Here is a 14,494-nt window from a genome sequence, read left to right as displayed (position 1 = left end):
CCATTTGTTTCAAGTCGGCTGAGCAGGAGGAGCAGCGCCACATTACTGGCTGCTGGTGTGTTGAACACACTGGCAGACGCAGTCACCCTGAAGGCTTCTCCAGTTGCAGGCCCTCTTTGTCTTCTTCCCTTTCATGATAGACACCAGAAGCGTCAAATTAAAAGTTTTTGACCAGCACGCTGCCATCTGCCGACACCGTGCGGCTCATTAGCCTTTTCATGCAGTACTCTAATGAAAAATTTCAGCCTGAGTAAAGGTCTACTACACATCCTGCCTAAATAATTACTCCTTCATGCTTGGAAGAGAATTTTTTATTTTTTTTTTTGCTTGCCCTTCTTTTACACATTTGGCGGATGTGCAAAAGCAGCAGAGTGGTGATAGACCGCTGTGCAGCGTATTGCAAAAAGATTTATAAGAGCAAAGTACCATTTGAATAGATTTTCAAGGGTTTTTTTTCCTTTGACTCTTACGTTTGAATGGACACAAATGTAGCCATTCTGTTTTAAAGACAGCAGCACATACAGTTAACTGCTAGCTTATTAATGGTGCATGCTAAAACATCCTCAAACTAACTGTGCAAGCTAAGATTGTGAACCACAAACACAAAGCTAGGAATGCTGCGGGTTTGTTTGACCAAAAATAACAGTTTTAAAAAAAATCAGTATAACTAGTTCAGTTGCCTGTAACGTCGATTTCTGAAGATGTTTTCATCTCACTCAAAGCTATTACCACTTTAATCAATAAGGTCAACAATGCACATTACTTTTCCTCTGTGGATTGAATTGTAGCATCAATAAATAATCATGTATTCCTAAAAAAAAACAAAAACAAAAAAAAAACAGCTAGATGTTTTGGTGGTACTATTAAACTATTTTATGGATCTGATATGCTGGTGGTTGGTTGCAGGCCTCTTACATATTGCCAAAAAGACAGATGAATTTATAAATAACTTCTATCATTATTTCTATATTAGTACTGCAACATATTGTGATAAAATGTCTTCAATAGGAACTAATAAGTAGCTACACTATGTGCTTTAACAAATGACATTAGCAAATTTCCTGTCCACCAACATGGAGGTTGTGCTAAGTCGGTGCTAATGCTCTTCCTGTGGCAGCCAGCTGAGGACATTTTACCATGTAAGCCAACTGTATTGTATTGGCTGCACTTTATGTTTAAGCCCTTGCAAATTTGTGTGTTGCAAGACAGCAGTGACATTGGTTTGAATCTGCGGATGTTTTTTGCGGAGACCAGCGATAAATCTCCAATCCAACCAGAGGTGAACTATTTGTGCTTCAGACGTTTTGCATGTTTTTATCTGAATTCAATGGTCGCCTAGTTAATTCGCCGTGTGATTGCGTGAAGTACTTGTCACAGTGCAGATCCAGGCCGATGACTTTAACCTTTTCTTTATGCACCAACCTACCTTCAAGCAACAGGCGCTTATAACACTCACCTTCACCGGCGTTTTACAGAAGCTCAGCAGTTAGTTTAGAGCTAAAGGATGCCAACTAGTCAAGGCCTTCAAGCTACAGTGACCATCTCAAAGATTGCTTGTCTGTTGTAATCTCACAGTCTCATGGTATTCTCCTTTGCAAAGTAAATAAACCTAGGACTTAAAAATAAAATCTTACAGTCAACATCCATGTAAGCCTAAACTTGTTAAAACACTGAGGCAGGACACTGTGAGGACATTTACGCCATCATCCTCTGAAAACTACAAAGGCCTGCAGCGAATTGCCAAATGAGCCAAACATTTATGTGTTCGAGTGTTGCATGACAAGAAGTGAGAGTACCACCAAGGTCAGTAAGCTATATACTCCGAGGAACTGCCGATGTCTGTGTAAAAATGCATTGCATGCCATCCAGTCACTCCATCCTCTCAGTCCCAACCCAATCAGTGAACCAACCGCCAAACCAGCAATGAGATTCTTGGAGCTGGAGGGGCTAATAACTTTGCTCTGAAAATTAAATAAGCTGTCAACAGCAAACATATTTCACAGGTTCCTAGGAGAGTTTTTTTTACGGGAAGTGATACGGTTGGTCGACTGGAAAAGATTTTCATTGCTCCTTAATCTACTTCCGAGAGGCAAACTTTCTACTACTCCAGTGCTCAGACTGGAAACAAAATATTTGACTTGAGTTCCTGCTTTCACCTGTTTCCCTGTGTCACGTTTCCCCCCTACGCCTCCATCTGAGATAAATGTTTCAGGAAACCACACTTGACACCACAAATGTGGAATGATCAAGTCTATGAGCACACAGTATGATTTTCAAATTGGATTTTCCAGCCCTTTGCTTTTACTAATGTATTTGGCATTATTTTTGGATTAAGCGAGACAGCGATGTGTGAGATTACAACGTGGCCAGCGTAGAAGCAAAGAGATCCTGTTGGCAGAGGTCAAGCCATAAAGCTTGTCTCATCTCAGGGAGGAAATGAGGCATTAGATTGAGTTCCTGTTTTAGTCACCCAATCCTAATGGGTCATCTATCCTGAGGATCTTGGAGTCATTTTGAGAAAGACGGATCACAAAATGTTTGCTCTTGTTTTTTCCTGGCAAATAAGAAAAAAAATCTTTCCGAAAGAGTCTCGAGTTTTCGCACGCCAGCTTTTAAAAAGGGTTCAAAGGGTAATAATCATGTTATAGTTAATGCCTCATTTTGACTATGCCCTTTCATAGTCAGTTTTTTTTTATTATTATTGTAATGGCCTTTTAAAGTTTAGAAATCAATCAACTCTATTATGCTTAAAAGGATTTTGAGTAATCTCATACTCAGGAAGTGCTTGGGCTGAGAGTCTCTGCTGAGTTTAGGGCCATGAATGATTTTACAGTTGTTAAAAGGTAAGGACTCCATCCATCAGGTTTAATGGTAAATAGCACTTTATCTAGTCCAGAGGACCAGAGATTTACACTACATTCAGTCATTCATACATTCACACATTCACACGCTGATGGTAGCTAGTTGCTACGTTGTAGCCGCAAGGGTCTTGTCCACTCTGGACGCCATCCCGGTTTGATGGTGTGAAGGAAGACCTTAGCTACAAAATAAAAGCTCTCGACTTATTAATTCATCTACATTTCTATATTCTCACCCATAGTCATGAGATATCAGTGCAGGAGTTATGTTTTTAGACAAACTTTCATTGTTTATTTTTTTTTATCCCAAGTAAATAAGCACCGATGTTCCACTGAAAATGTACTTTGTTCTCATGTAAATAGCAGGTCTTATTTATCACCTCAATGAAATGCAGAGCAACTAAGACATGTCATTTGTTAAACCAAGATTATGTATCCAAATCAACAACTTGCAAACTTCCATCTCCATCTCGTCATACTGAACTCCAGGGAACCGTCCGCTAGATGGATGTCCAGGGCCATTGGAGGTGGGGGGCGGGGGAGAGGGGGGGGGGGGGGGGGGGGAGCGGTATGTTGAATGAAAAAAAAAAAAAAAACAGTTACACAAAAGTGTTTCACTGTAAAGATGGTTTGTAGTTTGTTTTGTTGCAACCTGAAGTGTGAAATAAACTTCAGTGGAGTTTGAAAACAAAATATGTGTATAGGTTTGTGTCTGGTTGAACGATGTGTGTGCCCAGTTGATTTTTTATTTTTATTTTTTTGGGGGGGGATTTTATTGTAATCCATAGAAAATCTTTGGGAACCACTGCCTTAAGTTTTGCTGTCAGAAATTCTAACTTTATTAGGCTTTCACTGTCATAATTATTTACTTGATCCGTGTAATCTGGGTTGCCATTTTGTTCCGTTAAGATTTAGACTCTGACCAAAGTTGGAACTGTGCTAATTTGTTCACAGCCCCTCTTCACGGTTAAGTGCTAATTAGCAGCAAACGTGTGAGGGTCAAATGCTAGTTTTTTGGGTTTTTTTTTTTTTGCCGTGCCCGAATAAGAAGCTGTCACTTAAACCCTGCTAATGTCGCTGAGCGTTTTTCATTTTAAACCTCTTCAGTGCCAAATTAACGGTTCTAAACAGCCTGTGGCGAGACCGCAGCTTCCCGACTGCTCTCCCAAATTCCAAGCCACAACCATCTTTCCCTCCGGCGTCCCCTTCCTTCCCCATTACTCTTAACAACCACCCCTCCCCCTACACCCATGCTGCTGCCATCTTGGTATTCTAACAAGACCATTGGGCATATCCACAAGCCTTCAGGGGCTCATTAGTTTGTCCATTGGACTCAACGAGCTTCAGTTTCAACCGTGGGGCCGACCCACTTCAAGCCTTCGAGCAGAGGAAGGCCCAAGTCAGCCCGCTTCCCGGGGAAGAATGTCACAGCTGCCTCAGCAAGTATGAGGCAAAAACAACTCAAAACAGAAATCTAGAAAGCACTTTTTCGGACTAACGTGTACAGCCTGTGACAGCGCAGTGACAGACGGAGGAGGGCCGGGGGGGGGGACTGCTTACTGTCAGGAATCCGGTGTGCGAGAATGTGCAGCGGTGGGAATGAAACTTGCCAAACGGCTCAGCAATATTTCTGTTGTCCACATTCCAGGAGACACATGAGCTTTTGATTCTCGGCAGCTTCGTTAAACCTCGATTCTATCTTTGGACGGTGAGAGAGCGCGGCGGTAGGTGGGCAGGGAGATTGAGTCGAAAGTTGCGGCGCGACAGGCGGGAGAGGTCTGGAGCTGACAGTTGACAGCGGCGGATGGAGGCCCCGCTGCTGGAAAGAAAACGGGGCGGAGGGTTCGGTGGTGTTAAGAAGCCCCTTTTTTTTTATGCTGCTGAAGCCTGAAATTTTCTCTGGCCTGAGGAAAGATGATTTGGCTGGCTGCTGTTCAGGGTGAAGACACTAGACCTTTTAAAGGGCAAAGAGATTATCAGCAGCTAGGATTATCTCAAATTCTGTTAAGAAGTGCTTAATAAATAACATCTGATTAATTGTTGTTTTTGTGACATTTTTCAAATATTTTAAGAAATGTGTTCCTCTCCGATAAAAGCTATAAGGGTTTTCTATGCCCCGTTCTGCAGGGATTAAACTGAGTGATGGACAGACTTGGGAACAGAATTAACGACCTCATTGAACGCCTCGTGTGGATTTCTGATCCTTTCTGTTTATTTGTTTTTGCTGGAGCAAAAATAATTCTTCAAATCTGCACATGCAGCTCAGTTTAAAACATATTCTACTTGTTTCATCAACTTTTTCATCAATATTTGTTAGAGGTTTTTTTTTTATTATTGTCATTTCATTAATATATATGTATATAAAAAAATTTAAATCTCTCCTTTTTTAAAATAAAATCTATTCTAAAAGAAATGCCCTTACCACTTGGACTTTTCACATTTTCTCAAAATGTGGCGCCCCTTTGTGTTCAACCTCCTTTAATTCGGTGCCAGTAAATAACATGCAGCGCAAAAAAATTAATTTAGAAGTCCTTTAGACTCTAGTGTTTCCATATAAACTTAGCTATTCTGAGGCCTTCCTGAGTAGTTTCTCTGGGTTGTTCCTGTTGGTGCATTATTCCGTTTTTTTGATTTTATTCTAGTTTTAGTCTTTTCATATTCTGTCAGTTCCTTTTACGCCTTGCTCATCAGGTTTTGTCATATTTCGCAGTTTATTCTCAACTCCTGATCATTTTTCCCCCCCTCCCTCTGGACTATTCCGGTCATGTTCTCGTATCAGTAGCTGCATTTCCGTTGATCGCGTAGTTGAGCAAACTGGAATTACGTCGGTAAATTTCTAAACTGAATTGCTTGCTCAGATTTGAAGAAATATGTTTCTGCAACAAAACAAATAATAATATAAAAAAAGAGAGCAGAAAACCCCAAGAGGAATGCTATCGATTGCTTAGCTTTATGCTGTTGGTCGTACATTTCACAAATCTGGCCTGTGTGGAAGAGTGGCACAAAGAGAGGAACTATTGGGGGGGAAAAAAGCCATAAGACGTCCTGAAGGCTCTGCTGTGTGATAAAGAAGAAAAAATACAAAGAGATGTGGAAATACGCATAATGCAACGCTACTTACTGCACGCTAATGCATAGTGCAAATATATGCAGACACTGCAAGAAGATTATTACATAAGGCTGTTCAGGCAATCAAAACAGAGCCAGAGCAGGACCCAGTAACATATGTCGTCTCATTGAGGTGCAAAACAATGCAGCGGACGCGCAAACAGAGCGAGTGGAAACGGAGTAAAGAAATGCATTCAGAGTGTTAATTTTCAATTTGGTTCCAGAGTGTTTGAAAGTCAAACAGCTTGAGGCTGTCGCAGTTCCTGCATGAACGGTTTCTAGGGGAAGCTCCTCCTTCTGCCTCCACACACACACACACACCCACACACACACACACACACACGCACACACACACGCCCACACACCCACCCACAGCCAAACACACACAAATGCAAAAACAGATCTGGAAAAAGCAATATAGTAGCGAGAAGAAAACAAAAAAAGATATGTTCGACATAAATGAATGAACATTATAAAACATTTTTTAAAGAGATGTCTAAAGTTGGGCATAGGGGCAGATTATGTGACAGTTGTAGCACTTTGCACAACACAAGGGAGTGTTGGGAGTCACTAAACACACTAATTCACAGTTAAAGTAGTACCCCTTTGAGTACAGGTGCCGCCCCTCAACTCCATAATGCCCTGGGTGTAAACCATATTGCTCTTATCAAAACCCATGCAAATCCACGAATGGAGAAACTGTTCGCTGGATACCTCTTTGTTGATGGCAGGAGAGTCGGTGACTATTGTTACTATCAAAATGGTACCGCAGCTTTGAGTTTGTGCAATTTGTGATAAACGGAAATTGATTCCTGCATTGTAACATTTTGCACAGTAAGACGCTGCCAGGTTAGCAGCAAAGCTTAACGGGTTTTTTTTTTACATAATTATTGTGAATTATCTTAAAGTTTGCGACAGTAGAAGGTTTTTATAGTCACATTTTTTGTGCATTTTAAACTTCTTCATGCACACTCTGCTGGCGAATAGTTGTCACTGCAAGAAGCATGTTTTCTCTACTCTCTAACAGTCTTTGTAGTTTGGACCAAAAAAAGAGGTTTTATATTTTAGTGTCTCTGTACTAATGTTGTCATCCAGGAGTTATAAAAAAAAACAACAACTATGATTTGGTTTTCATTTCTGAAACCAGTCAGAAATGATCCATTCAGTTTTGGTCACATGCAAAAGAAAGGCATCCCTTTCTTTTGACTAAAGTTTCATGAATTCTGATTTGTTTGATCATTTCCAGTGTGTGACTTTTTAGCTCAGATGCCTAAAATGTCGAGGTTTGCAGGAAGCTTCTGCTCTGCATGCTGAAGTTTTGAATAACCCTTGTGATTGTAACGTTGTACTGTAATGGGTTTTTTCTTTTCTTTTTTTTTTTTTTTTTTTGCTGTGGATACAAAAGGAGTTTCTTACTACAATGCAATCAAGAACATTTACTTTATTTAGTAGAATCCTTTTAACATGAAATAAATGTGTTTGGAACTTTTGTTACAAAACTGGAATCTTCTTCGTGTTGATTCCACCAAGGAACTAGCATGTGGGCCAAAACACGGTGAAAGGCAGATGTTGACGTTGCCTGTTTGAAATACCATCATTATCATTTTTCTGCCTCATTACCAAACCTAAATTGGCTCAGTCTCAGCTGTTTTTGTTTTGCTTTTACACTTTCTTTTGAACGTTGGACTTCAAAATTTAGCGTTTTGGATTGTAACTAAAAGGTTGTTTTTTTTATTACAGAACTGCAACTGATCAGTACCATGTTCCCTGTCAAAGTTTCCTCACACATATGAAGTCAGAGGAAGAGCAATTAAAACCCAGCAGATAATTTCTCTGCGGCTGTTTGTGAGGTCGAGATCCGGCTTGTTAGAAGGATTTGTCCGGACCTGAAAGGAAAAAACTAAACCGTAGCAGGTTCTGACAGGTTTCCAGAACGAGGCTAACGCAGCAGATGGATTTACTTTGAGTTTATCAGAAGACTAACCTTTTGAAATGGGGCTTCTATGGAGCCTCTGTTAGCAGTCAGGATCTTGTTGTACAACCGCCTTAGTTAGGAGAATTGAAAAGTTAACAGCTCTCAAAATACCTGTTTCGGTGTATGTAAGCACTACTTTAAAAATGTTGACATCATGTCACTTATTATCTTTTCTTCTCTATGTTTATTCATCCGTTTTCTGTGCCTGATTGGTTGAGTGTCTCTGAAGCCCCAAACTGTCATAGGGTGAGAGGTAAGATCTGTCGCCGGTACTTTGAGTCAGTACAAAAAGACACAAGACAAATAACTAAACTTGAATCTGGGGTCTATTAAGTGATGCAAATTGCCCTAAATGGGGTATTTTTGGACTGTGGGAGGACACAGTTGAACCTGGAGAAAAGCATGCAATTGGAGAGTGTGAACATTTCTCTCCATTTCTGCAGGCTGCAGCTTTAGTCTCCATTAAAAGCAGCTTAAGGAGTCGGGAGGGTTCCACAGATCTGCAGAATAATGAGCCAGAGTGACCAATGGTGGCAAATTTACCGTCCTATCGTGATTAATGTGTTTTCCACAAATACATATTCAGTCAGCCGCAGCTCTTTCTTGTAAATGGGTGACCCGCATTTGTGGGTCACCCATTTTGTTGTGGGAGTCAAATGCTAATTAGAACCACAATCCCCCACCACCGCTTTTCCTTCTTATTCCCCCCCTCATGATTCCTTTACAGCAGTTTCTGGCACAGAGAAACTGGAACCAGCAGCCTGTCAACAGCTGTTTATTGGCGGGAACTAATGAAGTTCGCAAGTGTTCACTCCCTCAACCTGGTTTTTCGTCCCGTGTATGTGACTCTGGGAATCTTGTAGAACAGCATCGACGTTGCAAACAGGTGTAGAGATTCGTTCGTCTTATAAAATGATGTGATGTAGGATAATGGGTTCATAAAAATGAAACGGGATTTCCGCAAAACTAAGAAACCTCAATGAAGTGTTTACACAAATAAAACGTGTCCAACCCTAAAAGTTGCCGATACAGAAGTGAAACTGTCACAATTCTAGGGTGTTTCTAGTTCCTTCCTTTGCCATTTAGTTTCTTTGCCTGTTATTTATAGGTTTTATTTTTTGCGTTTGAGTATTTGATTAGCGTTTCGGATCATACTATTTCTCCTTCAGCTACATTTCAGCCTCCCTCTTCCCCAGGAATTGCCCTCAGGTGTTCATCATTCTCCTGATTACGCCTGTTTGCGCTCGTGTCCCCAGATTCTCACGTCTACTTTTTCTCACGTCTACAGTACTCCTTTGTGTCCTCCGGTGCTTCTTGAGTTGTCCTGTAAGTGTTTTGGGTTTCATCGTTAAATCGTCATATGTTTGCCATTTTCTGCGATTTGATCCTCACCTCGTCTCACAAATCATGACAGAAACAAAGAGTAAGAAGCTTTAAAAAAAAAAACAGAATGCATGGGTTTACAATACAGGAAGCCAGCAGGGAATGACAGAAAACTAAGTGATTATATATAGGGGAGGAGGAGTGATTACTCTTCCTCCCCTAATTTAGTTTGCTGTTAGGGAGACATGACTGGGAGAAAGTGAAAAGGAGGAATACACAAGGATCTAAGAAACTCCCAGACACCAGAGAGAGTACAAACCAATGTGAGAGTGAGTACTACCCAAAAACAAAAGGAAAAGAAGATTAAATAATTAAAAATCTAAACAAAACGAGAGACAACCAAAAACAAAATGGTAACCATTGCCTAAAAGAAACTAAAGAGTACATTACAGTTTTGAGGTGTTTGAAACACCTCAATAAGAAAAAATGACAACAAATCATAGCAAAATGTGTTGAAAAGATTTCCATTTGGTGTGGAACGGTCCAGCTCAGTTTTGATTATTCTAATTTTTTTTTTATTTTGAAGGAGAAATAAGTCAATGCAGTCCCGATTCAAAAGGAACTGTGAATTAGTCCTTTCGTTTAGACAAGATCTGAAGAAGATGCTAACATTAGCCTCGTTAGCAGCTAACAGCCCGCAAACTGTTGTATTCTCACAGTGCTAACAAATAATTAGGATTTTGCCTGTTACTCGGTTGCTATTTTCTGGAGATGTTTTCGTAACAGAAGGCTGAATTGATGAGTTTTTGCTCGGCTTTATGACTCCACGTGTGACATCAGGTGGCCCAGATGTTCACTATATCCAGAAACTCAGGAGTTTTTTTTAAGCTTCCTTTTAAAGTTTTCTATGTGGCTTTTATATATATATATATATATATATATATACAATAGTTCAGTTGTTAGGACAGTGGCACATTTTTTTTTATTACTCTAAAATTCACACTTTCAAGAGTGGCTCTTTATTATCCCTCAGACTTACTTCCACACATGCTTTTTGAGACAAAACTTCATCTGACAATAAGTGCGTATGTAATTTTAGTATAACTAAATTATGTATCATAAGATCTTCAGTGTCCAACATTAAGCTGGTGGTGAATTCACAAAGTATACGCAAAAATCATGTAATAAGGTCATCCGGTTGCAGTCGCGTTTAAGAAGAAAACCCCCAACTTCCATTAAACACACATTTTGGTATTGGAATATTAAACAGTTTATTGCTTCGGCAGAGTTATCTTAAACAAATCATTTTCATTTAGTGGAGATTTTATTTCCCATATGCTCAAAAAACCAACTTTCTCTCCAACAACATGAGAAATACTTCAGCCAGGGAGGGAGGAAGACAATATGCTCCGCGCTAAATTGCAATATTGCTCAGATCATTTCTCGTCTGTTCACCTCCTCCTCTCTTTTTAAGCCGATTGTGGCCGTGGGTTACAGAGGCCGCCTGTTTGTGTAGCAGACCTAACCTTAAGAGCCCTGCAGCAACACATCCTTCATCGGATAACCCCCCATGCTTCCATAACCTCCATAGCACACACAAAAACAAATCAAAAATCCTGGAACTGAGGCAAACGACAGGCAGACACACATTCTGCTGGCCAAGCAGGACGATCGCCACCGTTTCTGTGCACGCATCACTGCCAGCTTGTGTGTTACCCCGTCGCTTCCTGCCAAGCTGAGCCCTTTTGTCTTCTCCAACATATTTCCATGAATCTATCTTTAGATGGGATTCTTCGTGACTGCTGCTCCCGTTCTCTGAATTGTTCCAGAGCCGCGCATGCTCACTATTTTCAGGTTTTAGAGTCCAAGAGTCTGTTGGAGTTTCTCCCAAATTACAGCTCCCTCTAAACACAGGTGTCCTACGTGGCCCATTCCACGAGACGGAAGCTTTTCTTCACTGAATGGTTCACCGGTGAGGCAGAACAAAGACGCTCTGTGTCCCACAGAGGCAACAGGAGGAGGGAGGCAGGTTCTGACCAGCTGAAGGCCTCTGCTTTCTCGCTGAAATATCCTCCCCTCTTTGGCTCTGCCCGGATCGAAACCTCAGAACTTCCCAAAATAACTGAGCAGAATGAAAACAGCTGGTGGTAATCATTTCAAGAGAAGTTTCCAAGCTGCAGTATGTACTTTTACAAAAATAGTTTTTTTCCACATTTATTAAAACTTTCACCATGTTGTGACAATGTAATAAGAGACACATAATCTGTGAAAAAAAATGGAGTTCCTCCTCCCAGCTTTACTCTTGCAGTCTGCAAAAATTGTAAAAAGCAACCAATCAGAGCCAGGAGGACGGTCTTAGCGCAGTCAATCATCCTCCTGTTCGCTGCTCAATATGCTTATAATGGAAAAATAACTTACCGTTACAGAAAAGCTGTTTATCCGCCATCTTCAATGGCTATGCTAACTAACCGTAGCATTCTAGGCAGGCTACGTTGTGGTAAACCAGCTGTAACGTAGTAGGGAGAGGGTGAAGAGCACCAGAGTGATTGGCGGAGCTAAGACTCTCCTCTTGACTCTGATTGGTTGTTTCTGACTGAATGCGTATTTCTGTAGTTTGTATTGGGAGAAGGCAGAAGAGCTCAATGTTTCACCAATTCTCTATTATCATGTCACAACATAATGATAATTTTAATATCTAAGCCTATGTAAAAAAACAACATATTTCTTAAAATACAAGTTACATACTTAAGCTTTAATAATTTGTTGAAAATGGATGTTTTTACACCAGGGTTTTCGCAGGTTTCACCAACTCATATTTGAATGTTCTTAAGACCATTCTGAATGCAATTTAAGACCTATAACTCAGTAGAAATGTACAAACTTCATCCTGCCAGCTGGTGATAAATTTGTGCTTTCCCATGATAGAGGCCAAAAAGCTACCTAGCTAGCAAGGGTATATTGCTGGGTTTCAGTCACGTGACCCGGATGACGCGCGGAATTCAGATGGCGGGCCGGAAGGGGATTTCTCTAGTTCAAAACAAAGAAAAATTGATCACAACGAGTACGCTAATGCCCTAAATAGGCTGGAACAGACCAGGCAGCTCGAATAAAATACGCGTATATTTAGGATATGATCTGTATTATCTCGGTAAAAAAAGACTTCTCTTATAATCTTGAGGATTTACCCGGCATCGAGGCGACCCACGTAACTAACTGGAGCTGCAGACCTCATATTATAACATGAGCCAGAAGAAAGCTTTCAAAAGCCTGGAGAATACAATCATTTAGTTTCAAGTTGGGTCAAGCATTTAGGTTCAAAAGAAGCATTAAATGACTGTCAACTTGTTTCTGGTGAGTAGTGAATTGTGCTATTTTAAGTAATTGGTCTATGATAACAGTGCTATCGCTAACAACGAACTAATGCATGTTGTTTCTATGAGCTTGGATCTCATGGCAAATAATTTATTTAGCTTCTGTAAACCCAAATTCTTGCTGGAGTTGGACGTTAATGTTGAGTCATTGTAGGACGGCGGATCCGGGTCTAACGTAGGTCAACTATTCGCAGCGATCTACAGAAACCCCGTGTTCATGTCTGGCCAGTAACAAATCATGTGGGGAAATAATAGTCACAACTCACTGTGACTGTATGGCTGGGTAGGTTATATTTAATTCATTTAGCTTTTTTTTTTTTTTCTGCATGAAAATCCCACTGAATAAACATTATATTTTCTTTCCGGGACTCGGCACTGAGCAAACTGCTAGCAACATTAGCACTCTGTGGACAACCAAGCTAGGGCATAAAAATCTATCTTACCTTACAAATGAATGCTTGTCTTTCTAAGTAACTGTCCAATAAAACATCTGGAAATACAATAACGATGCGATCGTTGCCTGTTAGAAGGTGGGCACTGCAAACTCTGGCGTTGTTAGTTTCCGCACTACCTTCGAAACACAAAAATAACGTTTATCTTTCTCTCTATTAGGACGGTTGGAACAGCCGTACAGGACACAGGCTTTAGACATTTTGATGCTGGATCAACAGAAATAAATGGGCTGCATTTACTTCCGGCCCTCCATCTGCACTGGGTGACGTCGGTGCTACGTCATCTGAAACCCAGCAATTAGCAAGATAATTAGCGGCAGCCTCCAACCGTCACGAGTCACGGAACAAATGGATGTCTGAGTGCAACCCAAACTTTTGCCTGACAGAAAAGTCCCTCGAGAAAAAAAAAAAAAAAGAAAAAAGTAAAATACACCATTAAAAATTCCTGTTAGGCAAAATTTAAGACTTGTGACTGACGTATTTAAGGCCAGCTTACTTTAAAAAAAAATTACAGCCATTTTCAAACCTTCATTTTGGATGCATAAATGTAAGACTTTTTGAGGAAATGTGAACTCCCTGTACACACATTAAATAAAATAAAAAAAAATGAAACAACGCTCACCTACTCATACTAGCTCTTCTCTCCTTCCCCAGGGCAGGAAGGCTACCCCCTTGTTACACCTCGCGGATTTTGGGTGTCTTCGCATTTTCTTGTGCCTCTTCAGCGGGAGTCTCAGCTGTGGGAAAACAGAGTCCTGTCTCCATAGCATTTCATCTACTCGCTACGTCTCCAGCTGCGGCGCAGCGTGTCGACTTTAATAGCTTCTGTAACAAAGTTAAGGAATGATTCACTTCAGACCGCCGAGGGCTACATTTGTTGTACAGTTCTCCGCTGTACGGAGAGAGGGTGAGTCATGGTCACGATATGCTGCGTTCAATATCATTTCTCCGCCGACGCGAGGGAGGGCAGGGGAGATGCGTTCGTCCCAGCTTTGATTGTTCCTCGGTGCAATTATCTGCAAAAGTTAATGAGGACGTTTTCATCAGGGGGCGTTTTTGTAATTACCGCAGAGTAGCGCCGTCTTTCATCCATAGCAGAACCGCTTTATCTGCGCTGAATTTCCACAAAAAAAAAAAAAAAAAAAAAAAGGCGTCAGACTTTTTTAGGCAGGTCTGAACCAATTCTGCCTAAAAATGAAATGAGATTTCTGTATTTGTTACCATTTATAGTACTGTGATGATGTTTTCTTTCTAATGGCGTTGGGATGGGGGGAAAAAGAAGACATCGGGCCCATGTCCGTTAACGGTCCGGACCAAATGCTCACCACTTTGCCCAGAGCAGATCATTTTTGGCTCAGGTCGAAAAATAATTGCGTGAATTTGTTTTTTGTTTTTTTTTCTTTTTCC

General features: G+C 40.8%; 1 long non-coding RNA gene across 1 annotated transcript; it reads right to left on the bottom strand.

Moving 5' to 3' along the window:
* Nucleotides 1-10,197: 10,197 nt before the first annotated feature.
* LOC116717720 (uncharacterized) lies at nt 10,198-14,150 on the bottom strand. The gene is made up of 2 exons (XR_004338794.1): nt 13,710-14,150; nt 10,198-11,386 (listed from the first exon to the last, which is right to left on the bottom strand). It is a non-coding gene; the product is annotated as an uncharacterized LOC116717720 (long non-coding RNA).
* Nucleotides 14,151-14,494: the final 344 nt, after the last annotated feature.

Source organism: Xiphophorus hellerii, chromosome 3 (genome assembly GCF_003331165.1).
Source record: "Xiphophorus hellerii strain 12219 chromosome 3, Xiphophorus_hellerii-4.1, whole genome shotgun sequence".
NCBI classification, from domain to species: domain Eukaryota; kingdom Metazoa; phylum Chordata; class Actinopteri; order Cyprinodontiformes; family Poeciliidae; genus Xiphophorus; species Xiphophorus hellerii.
The sequence above is the reverse complement of the archived record's forward strand: the minus strand, read 5'-3'. Positions and strand labels throughout refer to the sequence as shown.